Source organism: Suricata suricatta, chromosome 5 (genome assembly GCF_006229205.1).
Source record: "Suricata suricatta isolate VVHF042 chromosome 5, meerkat_22Aug2017_6uvM2_HiC, whole genome shotgun sequence".
Taxonomy (NCBI): Eukaryota; Metazoa; Chordata; class Mammalia; order Carnivora; family Herpestidae; genus Suricata; species Suricata suricatta.
Genome location: NC_043704.1, coordinates 21338145 through 21360209, shown reverse-complemented (window position 1 = coordinate 21360209; position 22065 = coordinate 21338145). Strand labels below are relative to the sequence as shown.

Sequence of the window (22065 nt, the reverse complement as noted above, 5' to 3'; positions counted from 1 at the left end):
TGCAGCGTGGGTGCCTTTCTTTCTAGTAAGCGCGGTGAGAGCACCTTATCCCTCCTCGTATCATTGTTCTTTCTCTACCTGAGCATAATGGGGATTTAAAAATTTACAAGAGATGTTCAAGGCAAGGAAAACATCTACAGAATTAAAATTAAAAGCTATCTCTAATGAAATCATTTTTCCATGTTGATCATCCTTGTTTCTTAATTTCATGTTCTATAAAAATATATTGTAATATTTCAAAATCTCTTATTATGAGTTAAGACTTGCATTATCTCTTTCATTTCATTTATTTAGGACTTTATCATTGATTTCTTATGATGGAGACAAGTGTCTTATCATTTTCAAAACAGAGGGGATGGAAGAACTTAGGAAGCAATCGAGACAATAATGAAATTGCTTTGGCTTCCAAGAAACACATGAGATTACTTGTTTTAATGAGTATATGCTAGTAAGAGGTAATTTGACACTATAGATTGACAATTAGACATAAACAATTTCAAACAGGAACATTTGGTAATATTCTCTTTCCTTATTAACAAATGCATTATACATTTTTCTCTTGTCAAAGAGTGATGTGAATTCTTCAAAATACTTTAAATAGATTTTTAAATTTTTTTAATGTTTTTTTTAATTTATTTTTGAGAGACAGCACGAACAGGGGAGGGTCAGAGAGAGAGGGAGACACAGAATTTGAAGCAGGCTCCAGGCTCTGAGCTAGCTGTCAGCACAGAGCCCAACACGGGGCTTGAACCCAGAACCATGAGATCGTGGCCTGAGCCAAAGCTGGACGCTTAACCGACTGAGCCACCCAGGTACCCCTAAATACATTTTTAATATGTGTAATAATTAACATTAATCTTTAACTGAGAGGCTCATAATCTAACTATAACAGAGAAGCACTATAACTGAAACAGTAGTTTGTTGGATTTTTCTATAAATGGAATTTACATTTGACCTGTCCAATGGGACTTATTTACGTTTACAGCAGAGTCTCAACACAAACATGTCTTAGTCTATGGGGGCTGTTTTAACAAACTATTATGAACTGGGTGGTTTGAACAACAAACATTTCTTTCTCATGTCTCTGGAGGCTGAGAAGCCCAAGATCAAGGTGCAGGTAGACCTAGTGTCTGGCAAGTACTCATTTCTTTGTTGGTAAATGTGTGGGTTTTTTGTTTTGTTTTGTTTGGGTTTTTGTTTGTTTTTTCCCTGTAACTTCACATGGTGGAAGGGGCAAGGAATTTCTCTGGAGTGTCTTTTGTAATGACACTAATCCCATTCAAGAGGATTCTACCTTCATATCTAATCACCTTCTCAGGGCCCCATAAATGCCATCACATTGGGATTAGATTTCAACATATGAACTTTAGGAAGGCATAAACATTCATTCTGTAGTACAATGATACTACGTTGTTACAATCACATGGTAGTCAGTCCAGTGTCAGGAACTGTAATGTCTCCATACTGATAGAGATGGTCTTCCAAGAAACTACTCTCTCTCAACTACAACAATAACAATGTAGCTCAAGTTTATTAAATCTACCAATCAAAACATATGTCAGAAATCTTTAAATAAGTATGTAAAAAACAAAGAAGTATTTTATCTGTGGAAACTGGATATATCCTTCACAGATTTGATGTCAGTGTTAATTTCCTTGCTGGTAGCCACAAATAATCACTTCCATAATTACCTTGTAGCTACCATATTGAACAGAATCATAAAAAGCTTATAACTGATTTCACAATTGACATATCCCAAAGCTTAAATACAAATGCTTTTTTTGGATAAATAACATGTTTAAAAGAATTACATTATTAACCGCACAAGGTAATGTTATATGTTTGAGTAATTATCTATTAAAATTTCTATTAATCAAAATACAAACTCATTAATATATGTGTTATTCAAACTAGTTAACTTTGCTAACTTAAATGGTTCAAATTTACTATCTGCTGCATCAAATAATCCCAACTCTGAAAGAAATACCCATGAGACTCAAAAGTGTGCAAACCTTTCAGTTAGACTTGGTAAGATATTTAATTTAGATCCAATTTATTCATATGTTAAATTGCAAATGATGTCTTAAAATGTTTTATACAGTTGGTTGTATATTCTTTCCCAATTTTTGCTTTAAATGCCTGAGGGAAAATTCAAGGTTAAAGAAATTTAGTGTATGTTGTGAAAGACTTGATTTGCTTCCAGTTATTTAAAAACTAATATTTCTACTCTAGTCAGCCTTAAAGTTTTATTCAAAAGAGGCCTCAATTATTCCCCTATTTACCTAACAATTTCTGTCTATCTGCATTGTGTCACATCACTTGTCTGTAGTTAGGACAAACATAAAATAATATCTATTTCTAGATTTTGAGAGCACTGAGGTAATGGGAGATTCCATTTATAAGAAGAAAAAGCACAAGCTATCATAAAAAGAAAGTGAAAAAATAAACAGATAACTGTAACATCAAATAGAAGTACTATAAAGGTATGTAAGGAAAAACAAAGTGAATGAAAATCTAACTGAGACAGAGAGAGAGAGAGACAGAGAGAGAGAGAGGTCATGAAGATTTAAAAATAATAGGTGAAGAAAAGGAAATAAAATGAATACATATTGTCATTGTACATGACATGATTGTATTTGTAAAGAAATCATAAGGATCAACAAAATAACTCCTGAAACTAATAAGTGATTATAGTTAGGTTGCAAGGTAGAAGGTTAATATACAAAAGTCAATTACTTTCTTATATAACAGCAATGAAAAACTGGAGTTTAAAATTAAGAGCAAAATATCATTTACATTAGCACCAAAATAAATTATTAAGGTATAAATCTGAAAAAAAACTACATAACGGAAACTATAAAATTCTGATGAAACAAATCAATAACTAAATAAATGCAGAGATATTTCAGGTTCAGGAATAGGAAGAGTCCATATTCTTAAAATGTTAATTTTTTCCCAACTTGATCTATAAATTCAAGGCAATTTGATAAATTCAATCAAAATCCTAATAACTTATTTTGTTGATAACAACAAAAATGATTCTATAATCTATATGGCGAGGCAAAAGACTAAGAACAGCAAACACAACATTGAAGGAAAAGAACAAACTCAGAGGATGAGTACTATTTGACCTCAAGACTTCCTACATAGCTACAGTAATCAAGCAGTGAGGTATTGGTGAAAAAATGGACAAATAAATCAATGTAACTGAATAGAGACCCCAGAAGTGAAACCACACAAATATAGTCAACTAATCTTTGAAAAAGAAGCAAAGGTGATTCAGTGGAGAAATGAAAGTCTTTTCAACAAAGAGTGCTAGAACAGTGCGGCATTTATGTACAAATAACTCAATAAATAATGACTTTTGATAAAGATCTTATATCATTCACAGAAATTAACTCAAAATGGCTTGTAGTTCTTACACTTCTCAAAGGTAACAGGAGAAAATCTTTGAATTTAGTAATGACTTTTAGATACCACCAAAAGCACTATTGATGAATGAAAAAAAAAAAGAGGTTGGATTTCATTAAAATTTTAAAATTCTCATTTTTTTGGATGGAATGGTATCTATCTATCTATCTACCTATAGATAGATACAAATGCTATATAAATACAAATCTATCTATCTATAGATAGATAGATAGATAAAAAAGATATATATATATATTAGAACCATGTATTTTTTTTAGTTCTGCTCTATGAAACACTTTATAAAGAAATTAAAAAGATAAGCCACAGACCAAAAGAAATAATCTGTAAAATATATCTGATAAAAGACTGGTATCCAAATACACAAAGGACTGTCAAAATTCAACAATAAGAAAACAAAGAATGTAAATAAAAAATGGCAAAATATCTGAACAAACACCTCAGCAAAGAAGATAGGCAGATAGCAAATAAATATATGAAGAGATGATCAACCACTGATGGAATTAGGGAATTTCAGGTTAAAAATAATACACCAATATACACCTATTAGGATGGCTAAAATCCAAAACACTAAAAACACAAAGCATTAGTGAGGACATAGAGCAAACAGAGGTCTCATTAATTGCTGGTGAAAATGCCAAATATTTAGACATTTTGGAAGATGATTTGTCAGTTTCCAACAAAGCTAAATATATGCTTGCTCTCTGATTCAGTAATTCTGCTGCTTGGTATTTACTCAAAGGAGTTAAAAACTATGTACACAAAAACTGGCATGCAAATGTTTATAGCAGCTTTATACATACTTGCTAAAACTTAGAAGCAACCACGGTGTCCTTTAATAGGTAAATGGATAAACAAACTGTGGTACATTCAAACAATGTGGTATAATTCAGCAATATAAAGAAATGAGTCATGAAAAGACATGGAGGGACCATGAAAAGATAGGGAAGACCCTTAAATACACGGTGCTAAGTGAAAAAAGACAATCTGAAAAGGCTACATACAGTGTAATTCCAACTATGTGACATTCTGGAAAAAGCAGAACAATGCAGAGAGTAACATAATCAGCAGTTGCCAGGTATTCAGTGAGAGGGAGGGAGAGAGAAAGGGAAGCAGGAACAGGTGAGCCCAGGGGACTGTCACAGCAGTGAAAGGAGTCTATATAATGCTATAATGGCAGACTCATGTCATTATACATCTGTCAAAACTTAGAAAATCTACAACACAGATAGTATTACCATCCTGTGTAACCTGTGGACCTCATATTAATGTATTGATATTGATTCATGAATTTTAACAAATGTATCACAATAAGGCAAGGTGTTAATAGTGGAAACTGTGTTATGGGTAATGGTGTGATATAGGAGAACTTTTTGTATTGTTCCTTCATTTCTTCTGTAAACATAAAATTGCTCTAAAATGGGGTGGCTGGGTGACTCAGTCGATTGAGTCCAACTCTTGATTTTGGCTCAGGTCATGAACTCAGGTTTATGGGATTGAGCTCCACATTAGGCTTTGTGTTGAACATGGAGCCTACTTAAGATTGGCTCTCTCTCTTTCTCTCCCTCTGGCCCTTTTCCCTGCTTACATGTGCTCTCTCTTTAAAAAAAAATTAAAAATGAAACAGAAAGCAAAAAAAAAAAAAAAACCTGCTCTGAAAATAATGCTATTCATTAAAGAAAAAAAAAGATGAATAAGATGGACTTTGAGAATATAGAGATCAGAAATAATCTCTCTCCTTCCCTTACAAAAAAATAACATCAAGAAAGCAAGGAAATATTCTGCATATTCATAACTCTTCTTAAATTCATCAGAAAGCTGAAGTTGCAGGTCAGACATTTATCCTAAATATAAAGAAAGACAGGTGACTCTTAAATGAGTATGACTTGCTTAGCTGTGACAGATGCTACTGACCATTGGTAAAAAGAATTCAGCTAATTTTTTTTAATGATTTGCTAAATAAAACTGTCAAGTAACAAGAAAATATGAACTTCTGGAGGCAGAAGACACAAGGAGAGTTTGCATCCATTCATGGATTCTTTTCCAGTGACTTGTCCAGTGCTCTCAAAACAGATTAGGATCAGGCAAAAGGTGGTGCGGGGGAGATACTGCTGCAAAGAAGAAAGAAAGTCAACCCTGGATGCCTGGATCTTTCCCTTCTAACTCTCCTGTGGAAGAAAAACCTTAAACCACTAGGTGAGTGTAAGTAGCACTGTCACCCTAAAGGCATAGGTACAAACTTATTGCATCTAAAAGAAGGGAACAGAAGGCAAAGCAAAGCAAAACAAAACAAAACAGAAACCCTATGTCTACATGGGAGAACAAGAAGAAATCCTGGGTCTTGACCTGTAGGTGGAAGCAGGGCAGGATTATTGAGAAGACTCTACCAGATGACTTAGAAAAATAGCACCTGCTTAAGACAAATTTAGTCAGGAAGCTGCCCCTGTGACCCTGACACTAGGCTAATGACTGTTGAGTAACAAGAGTCCGACTGTTATATAACTAATCATCAGTGTATGTAAATAAGGAGAAACCAAGCATGCAAAAAAAAAAAAAAAAAAAAAAAAGAAAAGAAAAAAGAAAAAAGGAAGAAAAGGAAAAGAAAGAAAGAAAATGGATGCTTTTTCCAAGCTGGATAAGGTGAGGTGTTTTTGCTGATTTTAGGTGGAAATAAATTGGAGAGGCATCAAGAACTACTATGAGCTGAACTGTCAGCTGACTGCCAACCTCTTAATAAGGGAAAATTAGGACACGCAGGCAAACACTGGGGTTGTGTACACACAGAGAGACCACTATGTGGAAAAGCAGCAAGAAGATGGCCATCTATCGGCAAATTTGAGGAGAGAAGCCTGAGAGGAAACCAAAGATACTGGTCATTTCCACCCCAGAGACCGATGTGTTATGGTGACCCTCTGTAGATCTTATTAGTGATGAAGGAGCATAAGGTAAGCTGAGCACAAAGCACAAGCTAGCACACACCCCACCCTCCCAAGATGGGATGTGTGTGATATTCCATAGGTTCTCCTGGCTGCCTGAGAACAAAGGACAGAAAACAGATGGTTAAACTGTTAAGAGTATCCATCAGTTTACAAATATCTCAGTACAATTACCAAAAAAAGGCAATCTTATCAATAGCCTAAAGTCTAAGAATGCCCTATTGTTTTAATATTAGTTCCTTGCTAGAAGGAAAAGAACAACCTTAGCTTGACAATAACTAAAACTAGAATAATCTCTGAGTCTTTGGCATATGGAAGTTTAAGGAACTTCCTCTTGGCTTTACCTCCCCCAACTCCATAGTACTGACCAGTTACTCTTCCAATTCCAGTACAGCTCTTTCTGCTTACAGGTCCTATCCCATGATTTAATAAAATCACCTTTTGGTACCAAAGATGTATTCAAGAATTCTCTCTTGACCGTCAGCTCCAAACCCCTGTCATTACCCCCCAAACCCCATCATTAGGACTACCTCTCCCTCCATTGCAGAGGCCATACATTTGTGGGTCCAATTCTAGGCTCTCTATTCTATTCCATTGGTCTATGTGTCTGTTTTTGTGCCAATACCAAATGTCCTGATGATGACAGCTTTGTAGTAGAGACTAAAGTCTGGGATTGTGATGCCTCCCATTTTGGTTTTCTTCTTCAATATTATCTTGTCTATTCGGGGTCTTTTGTGGTTCCATACGAATTTTAGGATAGTTTGTTTTAGCTTTGCAAAGAATGCTGGTGCAATTTTGATTGGGATTGAATTGAATATGGAGATTGCTTTGGGTAGTAATGACAGTTTAACAATGTTTATTCTTCCAATCCATGTGCATTAAAACTGAGAGCTTCTCTCCTGAGATCCGGAACATGACAAGGATGTCCACTCTCACCACTGTTGTTTAACATAGTGCTATAAGTCCAAGCATCAGAAATGAGACAACAAAAAGGAAATAAAAGGCATTAGAATTGGCAAAGATGAAGTCAAACTTTCACTTTCCACAGATGACATGATACTTTACATAGAAAACCTGACCAACTTCACCAGAAGCCTTCTAGAACTGATCCATGAATTCAGCAAAGTCGCAGGGTACAAAATCAACATACAGAAATCAGTTGTATTTTTATATACCAGTAATGAAGCAACAGAAAGAGAAACCAAGAAACTGATTCCATTCACAATTGCATGAAAACCCATAAAATTTCTAGGAATAAACTTAACCAAAGATGTAAAAGACTTGCACAATGAAAACTATAGAAAACTTATGAAAGAAACTGAAGAAGACACAAAGAAATGTAAGAACATTCCAAGAGGCCATTTTCAAGTTGCAGTTTAAATTCCAACACAAAAGAGATCAAATGGTAAATGATCCTGAAGTTTCCAAGAAATACATCGTGACATGTTAACATAAATAGCTATGTTAAAACCTAAGTCCTGTTCCTAGAACTTATATGAGGGAATCCGTTCCTCAAAATTACTTACTGGAAACTAAAAATCACAAGGCAATAAACCGTTGATAATGTAAGTACGAAGAGTTAGGCATGCTAACTTACACACAAAGACATATGGTGTCCTGTGAGTGTAGGATGGAGTCTGAGCTAGACAGTTGTTGGCGACATTAGGTGCTCATGTTGAAGGGGATGGTCTATGGAACCATAATTAAAAAAGGAAAGTAAAATTTTAATTTTTTCATTGCCAATTCATTATAAAATATTAGGATTTAAATAAAATATTAAATTTTTTTCTCACTGAATAGTTGGTCACTGAGTTTACCTAATGAATATTGGAAGACTTAAAAGAAAACAAGATAATATTCTGAAAGATTTATAATTTAATCTACTTTCTTTCCACACAGAAAACAAAGGGGCACCTGGGTGGCTCAGTTGGTTATGGTATGACTCTTAATTTTGGCTTAGGTCGTGATCTCATGTTTCATGGGATGGAGCACTGCATCAGGCTCTATGCTTAAGGAGTCTGCTTGGAATTCTTTCCCTCTCTCTCTGACCCTCCTCTGCTCTCTCTCTCAAAAATAAATACATAAAAACTTTTTAAAAGTACATATGTATAAATTTGACAAAGATGCAAACTACCAAAAAAGATTTGACTGAAATAAAGTTAACTTGGGAGATCAGTGATTCAATGACTCATGAGGTCTTTGAAAATAAAACAACTACTTGAGATATTTTGTAAGTTTTTATCTTGGAGAAATATGCTTTCACAGAAAATGAAAACTAAAAAAAAAGATCAATACAGCATCATTTTTTTCCAGCAAAGACCTGATTTCATAGATTCTGAAGATTAAAAAAGAAACCCTCTATATCTGGCACATTTATTCTAAAGTATTTTCTTTTTCTCTCATATTAGGTGGGCTACATGAAAACATCCACATGCTTAGATGAGGCAACTGAAATCAAGTAGTGTTACGTTACTTTGTTTCTTTACTCTGGGAATTTTCACTGTTGTGATTGGTGCCACTCCTTCAATTACTTCTCCTCCTCTTTCCTTTCTCCAATCTTTTCCTGAGAAGTTACACATTCCCTTTTTCTCTTGAGACACCAGAATACTATAGGTCACCTAATGTCTAATTGCTTCTCTAAGTGTAGGTCCCCTGTCTTGACCATTTCCTCTTCCTGGATTAATTTGCATGTCTTCTTAGAATTAGTCTCACTTGACCTTTAATATACAGCTTAGATGATTCTTCTCTAACACCAATTCTGAGATAGATTGCCTATGGACAAATATAGCATAAATGTATCATCAATACTCATTAAGCAGAAATGAACATAGTTAATTGTTCATTTCCTCTAATAGATATGAGCACAGCCCATCTTGTTAGTTACTAGCTTAGTACCTAATTCAATGTATGGTACAAGGTAAGCAATAAGAAATACATGTTAATTAATATATGTATAAAATAAAATGGAAATATAATTCCATGAGAGCACTTTCATCTGGCATTCCATTTTCAAACTGAAAAGTAAAATTATGAAAGTAAAAATAACCTGCTATGTGATTTTATTTCCTTTTTATCTTATTTTAAATAGTTACATTTTGTTTACTTTCAACTTGGGCTCCTGTATATTTACTCATGTTCTCTTTAAATCTTGTCAGTAATTGAGTCTGTCTTTTTAAAGTTACCAAATATATATATTTATATAAAGTTTATATAAAACTATGTATGTATATATTTAATTTTTAAAAAATTAAGGACTCTGCAGGAGCTGCATGAACAACATGATTTTATCATCTCACAATTTATAAACATCCACAAATAACTGTTAATATTATGGTCTTTTTCAAATCTGTGATTTTTTTTGTTAAGGTTCAGAAACAAAACTTTATCTTCTCATATTTTTTAATTTTCCGTGGTTTTTTCTGCTGTTAAAACTTATATTCCAAATATTATGATGAAGAAATAAGACACCAAATATAAAAATTATGCAGCTCCATAATTTTCTATGTTGCTCCTAACCTAGTGAAAATAATTTACAATTAGGCAGCATCTTTTTTTACTTTCTTTGGTTTCTGCTTATTTAGGCAACAATGAGTTCAGTCACAAGTCTTCACCTGAACTATGAAGGAAAGCATGTACCATAAAGGGTCCCAAATTCAAAGGTCTGTCCTATAAACTTTTCTGATAATTGTGCTTTGCCCACCATCCAGTCGTTTGATCCAGTGTTGTCATTTGGGTCTCTAGAAAATTTTCCCTTTCTTCATCAACTTTAATTTCATAACCAATTTTAAATAATTCAAACATTTTGGGGATGTCCCAGCCAATGGAATCTCAAATAAACTTTGAAAATATTTTTTTTTCAATTTCTTCTTTAATGGTTGAAACTCAAGCATTATTTCTAATAGCTACATAAAAGTCTACATGAATTTCATCCAAAATCTTCTGAGTCTGATTAGTTCCTTTTGTAAACACAGCTCTGTTTTCTTCTGTTTTAATCTTTGATGGATTCACTGTAAATACAATAACTTTATTGCTTCCTATAACAAATGGGTATGGGAAACTAAGAACACTGGCCAATGGCTCTACTTTTTTTTCTGCCCTCAAGTGCTATATATCCAGTGTCAAGTAAAGATAGACATCTTGTTTGAAGTAGTAAAGTCCAGAATTTGAAATTTCTTAAGTAAGGGAATAGCTTTCTTCACAGTGTCTGGCTATTAAGGGTACATGTGTTTTCTTTTCATTACTTTTCTTTTTGAAGTTTATTCATCTATTTTGAGAGAGAGAAAGAGAGAGAGCTAAACACAGAGCCTGATCCTACCATGGTGAGATCATGACCTGAGCTAATATCAAGGGCTGGACTGTCAACTGACTGAGCCACCCAGGCGCCCCAGGATACATGTGTCTTCAATAGAGAACCTCAGGATTGTTTTTCCATTGTTTATGTTTTCTATCTCATATGTTTTGTTTTTGTTTTAATTTTTTTCTTTAAGAATTTTTTTTACTGTTTTTATTTATTTTAGAGAGAGATAGAGACAGCATGAACAGGGGAGGGTCAGAGAGAGAGAGGGAGACACAGAATCTGAAGACAGGCTCCAGGCTCTGAGCAAGCTGTCAGCCCAGAGCCTGATGCAGGCTCGAACCCACAAACTGTGAGATCACGACCTGAGCCGAAGTAGGACACTTAACCGACTGAGCCACCCAGGCACCCCCATTTTTGTTTTTTCATCTAATCTTTTGCTATAACACCTTTTTTGTTTTGTTTTCCAGGCTTTATAGCAGCTGCAAAATGTCTGTTGGACACTTGAATGTTTACAGAACAAAGATAAAGAGATATCTGATAGACATATTAGAAAGACTATGTGTCTAATGATATTTATCAATACCTTATTGGGGCGCCTGGGTGCTTCAGTCAGTTAAGCCTCTGGCTCTTGATCTCTGTTTAGGTCATGATCACACAGTTCATGAGACTGAGCCTTGCATTGGGCTCACAGAGCCTACTTGGGATTCTCTCTGTCTCTGTCTCTCTCTCTCAGTCTCTGCCTTCCCCCACTTATACATATGCTTGTGTGCTCTATCTCTCAAAATAAATATGTTAAACTTAAAAAACATTATATCAAGACATCTTAGTGCCACATCATATCCATCATTTGAGATTATGTTGACCTTTTAATCTTCAAATTTTCTAAAGCAAAGATCTCTTTATTTTATATTGTAATTTTAATTTTATTATTATTACTATTATTAATATATGGATTATGTTACATGAAAACTCCAGATTAGAAACAAATCATGTTCCTCTCTTTATATTGATGGGATAGATTTAGAATATGGCTGATTTGATGTATGTTGTGCAATATGATCATTCAAATAATATCAGAACTAACACATTTCTGCATACTCTAAACAGAAGTTCATCTCTAAGGAGCTTCTGAGGTTAAAAAAAAAAAAGTATGGATAATGTCAGTTCCTCAGCAAGTGTTCTATTAGCAACACTATGCAGACATAGTGTAAACTCTACATGATAACAGAAAAATTATTGGACTCCATTCTGATATTGCTATGGAATTGTGTTTTCCTCACTCTTCTATGCTACACCTGCCACTGTGATTCTTCTTGAAGTTCATGTTCTGAGTCTCATATTGTACATTTGAAAAGCAAGAGATAGGCTAGTGTTATGACTAGAGGATGTTGAGAATGGAGTGCATTAAAAGGGAAAGTATTTGCTAAGTGGATAGTATATATTGTTGAAAAGTAATTTTGTACCTAATGTGTTTAAAATTAAAATATACACATATGAATACAGATGCACTTGTGAATCTACACACACACACACACACACACACACACACACACACACACACCTATATGCACTTAGAGAACAAAACCATACAACTATTTCTGAGGGAAAAAATATGATACTCTTTTTAAAAGATTTATTGTTTTCATTTTAACTAAATGAACAGTAAAATTCAATTTTCATTCTTTCTTCTAATTTTATTTGAGAAATGGCTGCACAAATCCTTAAGTTAATTGTTTCTACCCCTCGACCTCATAATTTATAATGATCAGCTATGAAAGGGTCTTTCTCTTTGGTCTCTGGTATGAACAATTAAATGCTTCTTGGTTGCCCCATATTGGTTTCAAACATTGACTTTTGCATTTATATATTAAAAATTATCTTGCATCTTACAATCATATTTTCTATTTCTCTTTCATTTCTATAAGGTATACACCATTGTTGTCACTTCAGAATTCATGCTAAGTCTAGTACTAAAACTGATCCTAGACAGTGACATGTAATATTAGAAAAACCACCCACCATATTAATAAGAAAGCAATGAGCAAGAATTCTGTACAGAATCTGTAAGCAGCATTAACCAACTTAATAACACACCAGGAATGCAAAATCACTTAAATTGTTGAAATGAGACTTGGTAATTTGTCTTTTCCCCATTAAGCTTAATGCATTTTGATAGTTAGTTAGAATGAGGAAGAGGGAACAAACTATAATAGTCAGGACCAATGAATAAACCTACATAGCCCTCATTAATAACCAGTCACTGGTGGCTGAGTATTCAGCATATGAATAATTATTATTCTGGGCCGAGAGGGTGGAGAACATTACTACAGAATATTTGCATTTTGATGGATTTCAGAAGTTTTTTACTTTCTCTAGTTTTCTCCCTTTTTCTGTAGTGCACAAAATGCTCACCAACAAATTCTTTGAAGTAATTATTCTTTGTCAAATGTCTATTGAACACTGTTTTTTCAATGGAGTTTTCTTTTTAGCTGTTGACAGTGTCAAAACCCCAATAGAATAATTTCATTTATAAATTTAAAATTTTAGTTTCCACTTTGATGAATCTCTACTTATCTGAAATCTTTGAATAATTCTGTGTGAAGTCCTACAATTTTGTTTGAAGAAAAAACACATTGTTGAAGGTCAGGGGTTATACATTTCAAAGTATTTTAATGTTAACCTTAATGCTTAGAATTTTTATAATATGTAGTCAAGTTTTAAGGGTCTATTTTGAAGAACATCAAAAAATGTTTAAAGAAAATATCTAAGGAATTTTTTAGAACTCTTGAATAATATTGTCTTATTTTAAATGATTAAAGTTGTATATATGTGGACAAACTATATGTAAGTCACATACAGTAACTCGTATGTACTTAAATGCATTCTACTCTCTGGCTGCACAATCTTGTGACTTCATATTTTGCTCTATTTTTTGTATTGTAAATTTATGATCTATTAACATGAACACATACATCATTTTGTTTCCTTGTTTTAACCCTGAAATACCTTAACATTTTTAGCAAAGGACAAAGTGAAGTGACCAATGGAGGATTTTACATTAAATATCTAAAACAGTGAGGTGTAGGGGCACCTGGGTTGGTGAAGCAGCCAACTTCAGCTCAGGTCATGATCTCATGGTTTGTTGGGCTTGCCGTATCTATATGCTATATCAGTTAAGGAACTGAAATAGTCTTGCACCTTTTCTTAGAGAGGAAAAAAAAATATTTACTTTCAATTATGTAAAGTACAATACTTGTTGATTACAAATAACTTGGAATAAATTAAGAGATAAAAATATTCATATTATGTTCATGTTTCACAGAATGTTTATATTGGCGAATTTTCAGATAAATCACTTTTCTGTCTATCCTGGATATTTTCTCATAATTTGGTATTTTATAATGCATAGAAAAATGTTTTAAAATGATTTAGGATTATCATTTAGAATTTCAATTGTTTTTAATTCCAGAGGATTGAATGGTCAAGATTTTGACATGCTAACAAGATTATTACCTGCTGGGGACCAGCCCACACACCAGACTCTAAGGGTCCCTGAGTAGGGGGTTGGTGTTGGCGAAGTATCTATAAAAAAGAACATAGACGATGTGAATGGTGGAAGGGACCACACTTTACTGTGAAACTTAGTGTCCATAGGTGATTACATACCATAGGTGATTACATCATTCTTTTAATGATTACATTGGCTATAATGTAATCATTATACCATAGGTGATTACATCATTCTTTTAATGATTACATTGTTTGTAACTTCTTAAGAATCACATGTTTCAGAAAAGATTATTGTTTTCACGGAAGAGAGAACAGAAAATCAAAGACAGGAATGAGGTGCAATACAGAAGATCAAAAAACATAATTCATCACTCAAAATACATCAGTGGGGGTCTTATTTTGCGTATATAGTGTGATATTAACCGAAGCTTATGACAAGGCTATTTTTCTTTAAAGGTTTAAACAAGTCTGTAAGGTGCCTCTAACCAGGGAGGAAGTTTCAATCAGAAAGTCTGCCCATTTACTGAAACCACAATTACCAAGAGGCATGAATAATAGGAGAACTAGCCCCAGTCTCTGATCCATTTAGGTCAAGCAGTCAAGAGCACACATTCTCAAGTAGGGGGAAGCAGGATCCCAAAGGCCACATAGCACTGTACCCCAGTCTCCCAGGACCTATGTTCTTTTTGTCCTGATCCTCAAATGGGGGGAGGGCCAACCGTTATCCAGGGTAGAGCCTTCCTAGACAAAGCTAGGGACTTTGCGATTACATACTCTCCCCCCACTCCCCCGCCGCTCCCCTCAGAGGCTTTGCCATCACAGTGGAATCACCTCCACAGGCTTTTTGGCTGGATGGGCCCCAACAATTACCCATATTTAGTTTCAAAGTTATTACCCATATTCAAGAAAGGATGAAGCAAGTATATTAGAAACTAGATCCTTAACAGTGAGTTTGGAGTTTTTACGCATGCCAAACAATAAACTTTTAATTAAATGTATTAATAAAAAAATAGAGTCTGACTTTTTTTCAACAATGTCTTCTCTAATCAGCTCAATCACATCCCTTTTATTTTATGACTTAATAGCACAGGAAATAATTGGTTGCAAGCATCTATTTTCCAACTACTCTAAGATTTTTCATTTAGCCATGTAATTCTTGTTACTATAATAATACATATCAATGATATTTCTGCTACTTTTAGTCTTTCATGATTGTTTTGAAATAAATCAAAACAGCTCTGACCTTCTTTTCTTTATATCATATGGTAATTTGCAAAATGTATCAGTCCTTGAAATAAGAACAAAAACTCGGAACTCTGTAACTATATACACACTCCTTTTCCCCTCCTATGCCTTTGTCTCTTCCTTCCTATTTTGACTATTCTAGCCTTATCCAGGCTGTGTGATTTCCAAAAAGGTCAGGGGGAAGATAGGAATGATCAATAGCAATCATGGATCTTTGGAGTTCTATGAAATCTCCAGTTGCACAACACAAGTGTGAATATAACCGCACTCTTCTTTGCAAATCTCCTCAATAACATAAAATTATATCTATTTGTTTATAAAACCAATAGTACCATAGAACAGTGTGTTTTGTTATGTTCACTATTTCCCTGTGTAAATAAATCCTACTAGGTTTTTTTTTTGGTCATCATATTAAAAATTAAGCAATACAGTAGCAGTATTTCTCACAGTGTCTTTGCCTTCTGTATAAGCTATGATCTTCACTTCATATGTTTGGGAGAGTGAAAATTAAATTTTCATGAATGTTATATATCTTATCCTTCTTTGTTCTTTTTACCTACACCCAGAAAATGTAAGCTTTTGTGTCAGAACATCCCTGAAGCAGGGATCTATCTTGAGCACTTCTTGAATGACTAAACAAATTGCATGCTCAGTAAAAATAGTCTACATATATCTTAATAGCTATAAAACAGGATTTAGACTATATCTTTTCTTTTTTCTTTAAAAACATTTTTGGTCTTTCATAATTTTGGCTCAGTTTTTAAAGTAGAGAAGAATGGTGACTAGTGCTCCGTATATTATGAAAGAAAAAAAGGAAGGAAGGAAGGAAGAAAGAGAGAGAGAGAGAGAGAGAGAGAGAGAGAGAGAGAGAGAGAGAGAGAAAGAAAGAAAGAAAGAAAGAAAGAAAGAAAGAAAGAAAGAAAGAAAGAAAGAAAGAAAGAAAGAAAGAATTGAAGAAAAGGGAGGGAGAGAGGGAGGAAGGAAGAAAGGACTAAGAACTTACTAAGAAGTGACCTTATTAGTCTCATCTTTTTATGGAAATTCTTTATGGAGAGAAAGCTATCATCTCTTTCCCTGTCTGGAAGCTGGTGAGTTAAGCATGACGTGTGTTGTCTGTTTCATCCTAAGAACTTAGCAGGGTGCTCAAGAGCTTCAGAAAACCACAAAGGTTCTTTAGAAATTTGGGGAGATGAGAGAGCAGTGTCTGCTTCTCACTTTCTTCTCCAAAGAATCCACAACAAAGAACTCAGATGTTGAGTTTATTGTCTAATGGAGACGTGTGACACTTAAAGAAAACACAATTGAGTGAAAGGACATTTTTCTTTCCTCTACTGCACCATCTCTCTTTCTCGGAGCCCTGACTGTCCACTGCCAGCCAGACTAGAAAAAGAGGGGGTAGAGTAAAGGGGAGCAGTGCCGCTGCTTTCCAAGTCACGTGCCTGTCCTGACCTGCAGGATGGGGGAAACTTAAATTGAATATGAAGTTAACATTTTAATTTAGATTGGACTGATCTTTCAAATCCCTGAATGTGAAATTGAACAAACCAACAAAAAAACAGATAAAGGGGAAGGGAGGAAACAAGAAAAAAATGAATCCCATATTTTCAACTTTCTAATTTCAGTTAGAAATCCAAAATTTACTGAAGGAATTTATACAAGAAGAAAAATAAAAGAGTACTGATGACTTTTGTGCCACTACAACATAGGTTATGAATTAACTTTAACATGTGCTGAAATATATCAATTGGCAAAACTTCATGGTCTTAGTCAACATAGGGACTCAAATTACGGTTCAGTTTGGGAATCCTAATAATTTAAAAATGGCATTTTCTTTAATACAAGGGGAATTGCCAAAGATAAAATAGAGGAAAGTAAGTGTACTTCACCCTACCCATCAGAGCAATTGCCTTACCCAAATTTCATATAGTCATAGTGCCTATTGCCTTAAAATATTCCATCACAGGGGCACCTGGGTGGCTCCCAGTCAGCTGAGTGCCTGACTCTTGCTTTCTGCTCAGGTCATGATCTCATGGTTCCTGGGATGAAGCCCTACGTCGAGCTCTGTGCTGACAGTGTGGAGCCTGCTTGGGATTCTTTCCTTCTCTCTCTGTCCCTCCCCTTTTCATGTGCTCCCTCTTTCTATCTCTCAACAAGTAAACAAACATTTTAAAAATTTTTAAAAAAGAAAAAAGAAACATTCCTAATTTAATTTTCTCTTAGGTCTATAAGTGCTGTTATTCATAAATTGACCAACTTTGAATACCCGCCTTCTATTAAAATAGTCTAGAGTCTGTCCAAATTCCAATACAACATATACCTCAATAAGTGTTTCCAAGAAACTCTTTTACTCTGCATAGCTTACGAATGTCCTTTCATGCCACCTAGACTCTTTGGACCTCCTGGATGGCTATAAGTTCTTCATAAGCTTCTGATGCAAGAAACTGCCATTTTTGGCTTCATGTTACCTGACATTAGAGAAGTAATTGCTTGATATATGCATGGATCTTATTGAAATAGACACTTTCACAGCCTCTGAACCTGGGACCTTTATATCCTGCTGCCATTATGAATTAGGTCATGGAAGAAGCACTCCTTAAGACATGGCCACTAGCTAATTGAAAATAGTACTGCAATATGCTTAAGGTCCATGCAAAAAAGTAGCTACGTTTTATGTAGGAAATGGATGATTCTTTGGTGCTGTAAAAGCAACTTCATTTAAACATAACCACCCCCACCACCAAAAAAGAAGAGAAAAAAAAGTAATGAAAATAATAAGGGAAAAACCCAAGACATACTTCCTAGGGGGAAAAAAAAACAACAAAAAAACAAAACAAACCATCATGTAATTTCTGTCCTTGACGGAATGTATTAAATAAGCAAATACCACCAACAAGCAAAACAAGTACTACAATGTAAAAATATTTAAAAAAAAAGAAAGAAAACCCTCTCACATGCATAAATGAAAGGTTGCACACAAAGAACTCACATCTTTTCAAGCTTCAATAGTAAATATTCTGCTACAATGTATTAAATACTGCATGGTTTGCCCAAGCTAAGATGAAACCATATCATAAATCACAGGCTGTGTTTTAGCTTATGGGCAAGTAATAAATTGTATCATTTATCTTGAATGTATCATAGGTAAGCTGCTATATAATGATTGCCACTTCAGATAGCTGTGAAATTCGGTGATTAGCTAATTGTTACGTAATCTTCTAATTTCTATATATGTCTAATTACATGAAATAGAAGTTGGTGTTTTGATTATCCATTTGGAGTGTCATTGTAACTACTGCATTGTAAATGATGGAAAATAATTGCATATGTTAAAAATATAGTGTTGTATTCTAAAATAAATAAATAAATAAATAAAGTTACAAAAAAGAAAAAATAATAAAATAAAATAAAATAAATTGAAGAAAAAAAAAAAGAAAATAGTACTGATAGGAAAGAACCAATCCTGTGCCTACTGGTATATCCCAAATGCAGGAGAAGTGGCCTCCTGGACCTCCTCAATCCCTTCCCAGATGTCATGGTCCTAATTAAGTCATCTCTCTCCCAAATCCCTTGGCTGCATGGAAGTCCATTGGTATCAACTGACTGAAAATTAAATAAAATCATATACTTTGTGATTCCCCACCATTACATGTTATAGAACCCCCACGGGATTTGCTGTCATCTGCTCCTTACCCATGACATCTTTTATCAAGAACAAGAAAGATGAGTCAAACTTTGAGTAGCAATTCTTGACAATGGATGACGTGGCCAACAACAGACACATCTGCTCATTTTGTTGACCCTTGGACCACTAGCAACGGTATGATCATCTGGTCTGGATAACAGTCAAAACAAGAATTCCTTTCCAAAGTGGCCCCATCTGAGTTGAGGAACTCTAGAAATCCCTTCCTTCACAGATATCCAAAATTAAAAGCACAATACAAGTCTCATTGAGATATTTCTTATCCCTTTTGGTGTTCAAAATGTCATTGACAGTAACCAAGGCACATGTTTCACTTCTCAAAATATAGAATGCTGGACTTTTGAACAAGGCATGCACTGAAGTTTTCACTTCCATTACTGGTCTCAGTCCACCAGCCTCGTAGAGTGCCAGTCATACGTTTTCTTTAATAAAGTTCAATCAGGGGCGCCTGGGTGGCAAAGTCAGTTGAGTCTCTGACTCTGCTCAGATCATGATCTCATGGCTTGTGAGACTGAGCCCCACATCGGACTCACTGCTGTCAACGCAGAGCAGAGTCTGCTTTGTGCCCTCTACGCCCCCCTCCTTTTTGCCTTTCCCTTGCTTATGCGTGCTCTCTCTCTCAAAAATGTAAACAAACAAACAAACAAAATCAGATAAAAGAAACATGGTTCATTTCAGTCACCAGTCAAACATTAAGGGTGAATTGGAGTAAAATGGTTCCCTTTTTGAGGTTTGTCTGCCAACAGCTTTCAAGGCCCTCCTCCCTCCCTTCTTCCCTCACCTGTGGACAAGCCAAAAATAGAACCAACTGATTCTGGCCTGGCACAGGCAAGGAGTTCAAGCCGTGTAGGCTCCTGGCCCATACAATAACCCTCCACCTGAACGAAAACCAGTTTTTGCTTTTTTCTTTCTCAAATCATTTTCAGACATTCATAAGACCCTGTCTTATAAAAGTTCTTTATATGAGTAATACAACTTTCACTTATGACTTGGTATGTGTGTGTGTGTATGCATAATACACATTTATATATAACATAAATGTAATATATATTCCTACATGTATGGAAAATATACTTATGTAGAAAAATTATACAAAAGTGGGATTAAAGTTAACAAATTCAAAAGAGTTTTACATAGGCAGTCGGGGTTATATATTACTAGGAAGGGAAATGTAGAAAATATTCAAGGGATGGGAATCCTATTTCTTAAGCTGAGTGGTAGTCACACTAATAACCATTATTTTTCCTCAACCTCTCCTCATTAATTTTAATGTTTGTAGCCAAAAGTAGAATACATATTGGATAATATAATCAATATTCTAGTTTTTGAAAAAATAAAAATGAAAAATTTAATTTGAAACAAAGACAAATGTCAGGTATTGGAAAGAAAATTTAAAATGTTTTAAAACTTTATAGTTGTACATAAAGAATTACCACAGTAATACAAATAAGATGTTATTGAATGGACAATAATCACTGGAATTTGAATTGTTCTTCATCTATTTATCACACAGCAATATTATTTTAACACCAAAAAATTTAAAAATTAAACCAAAGTAAGGTATTTTGTGTGACATAGAAAAAATAATTTAACAAAACACAAATGGTGCACATTTTCAATGTGTTTAAAACAGACTATAAATTTTATATACTATAAAATTATGATTGAATGTCACTAACGTATTATGGATATAATGTCTTCAAGTATTAGATATAAAGCCAGAGTTCATAAGTAATATCTTCACTGTGTTACATAATTTCTATGACCCTCCATTTCTCCATCCATAAAACAAGGATAACAAAAACCTTTGCAAAAGGTTTGCTATTAGGAACAAACGACAATAAAAGTGAAAATGACTTTCACAGTGTCTGACTTACATATGATATTCAATAAATTTTTGGCATGATTTAAGAATGCTCTTAAAAATAGAAAATATTTAAATATATATGTGTGCTTCAATGCTCCCTAACGAAATATCATAGAAATGGATCCTGCCTCATAAACACAGCCATGAGTTTAGACTATTAATTAAATGGCCTCAGGCTTAGGATGAACCCAAAGGGGCAGCATGAAGAATTTTGTGACACTGGAGGCAGTGAACTCTCAGGGATGAATAATTTCAGGATTTCAGGACTCCTCGAGTCTCAGGAGCATACATTTATTTACGGCAGTTGGAAGAGTGACAAAAGATTGATCCCTAGTTTTGGTGAAATTTATTCAAGTTACCATACTATTGTTACTAAAGACTGAACTCACATCAGACTTCCTGGCATCTTGACTTGATTCCATATCATCTCTGATTCATGTTTGACACTTAAAAATCTTTATGTGTCTGTGTGTGTCTTTCCACATCTATTTGTATCTTCTACCTGATTTTTGTAAACAGACTAAGATTTTAAGCAGGGAAGAATGGAAATTCTGTCTCCCGAGGGCAGAGGTCACATCCAAGTGCAGGCAGCTATGGAGCTCCTAAGAAAAGACGACCAGGTGGTCAAACAGAAGGAGGTCTACGGGGTCAGCCACAGAGAGAAACAGCAGCACTAGTGAGCAGCCCTTCAGATCATCATTGCTTCTAGAGTGGATGACCCTGCTCCTTGTTGCCTAATCTGGATATAATTAAAATTGAACCCCCATGCTTTTTGAGGACCACTGAGAAATGCTTCCATCGCATAGGATTACAGAGATGCTGCCTGTTATTGATCTTTCTTCCCAGCCTCGGCTCCATCGGGCATAAGAAACTGGGCCATTGCTAAAGACAGAAAAGACATCGTTTGTAGCTTTCATTTGAGAGTTTACCTTTCTATATTCTCTAAGGCCTAGCTTAAAACTTTTTTATAATTTCTGCCTCTGTAGTTTAGTCACAGTTCTCAAATGGTATTTTTTTTGGTATACACATTTTTTAAGTTTATTTATTTATTTATTTATTATTAGTTTTTATTTTTTAAATA

The 22065-nt window shown here is 34.5% G+C and overlaps 1 pseudogene; it reads right to left on the bottom strand.

The window, feature by feature from the left end:
• Positions 1-9962: 9962 nt before the first annotated feature.
• Positions 9963-22065, bottom strand: part of LOC115291087 — a 52929-nt pseudogene continuing 40826 nt past the window's right edge.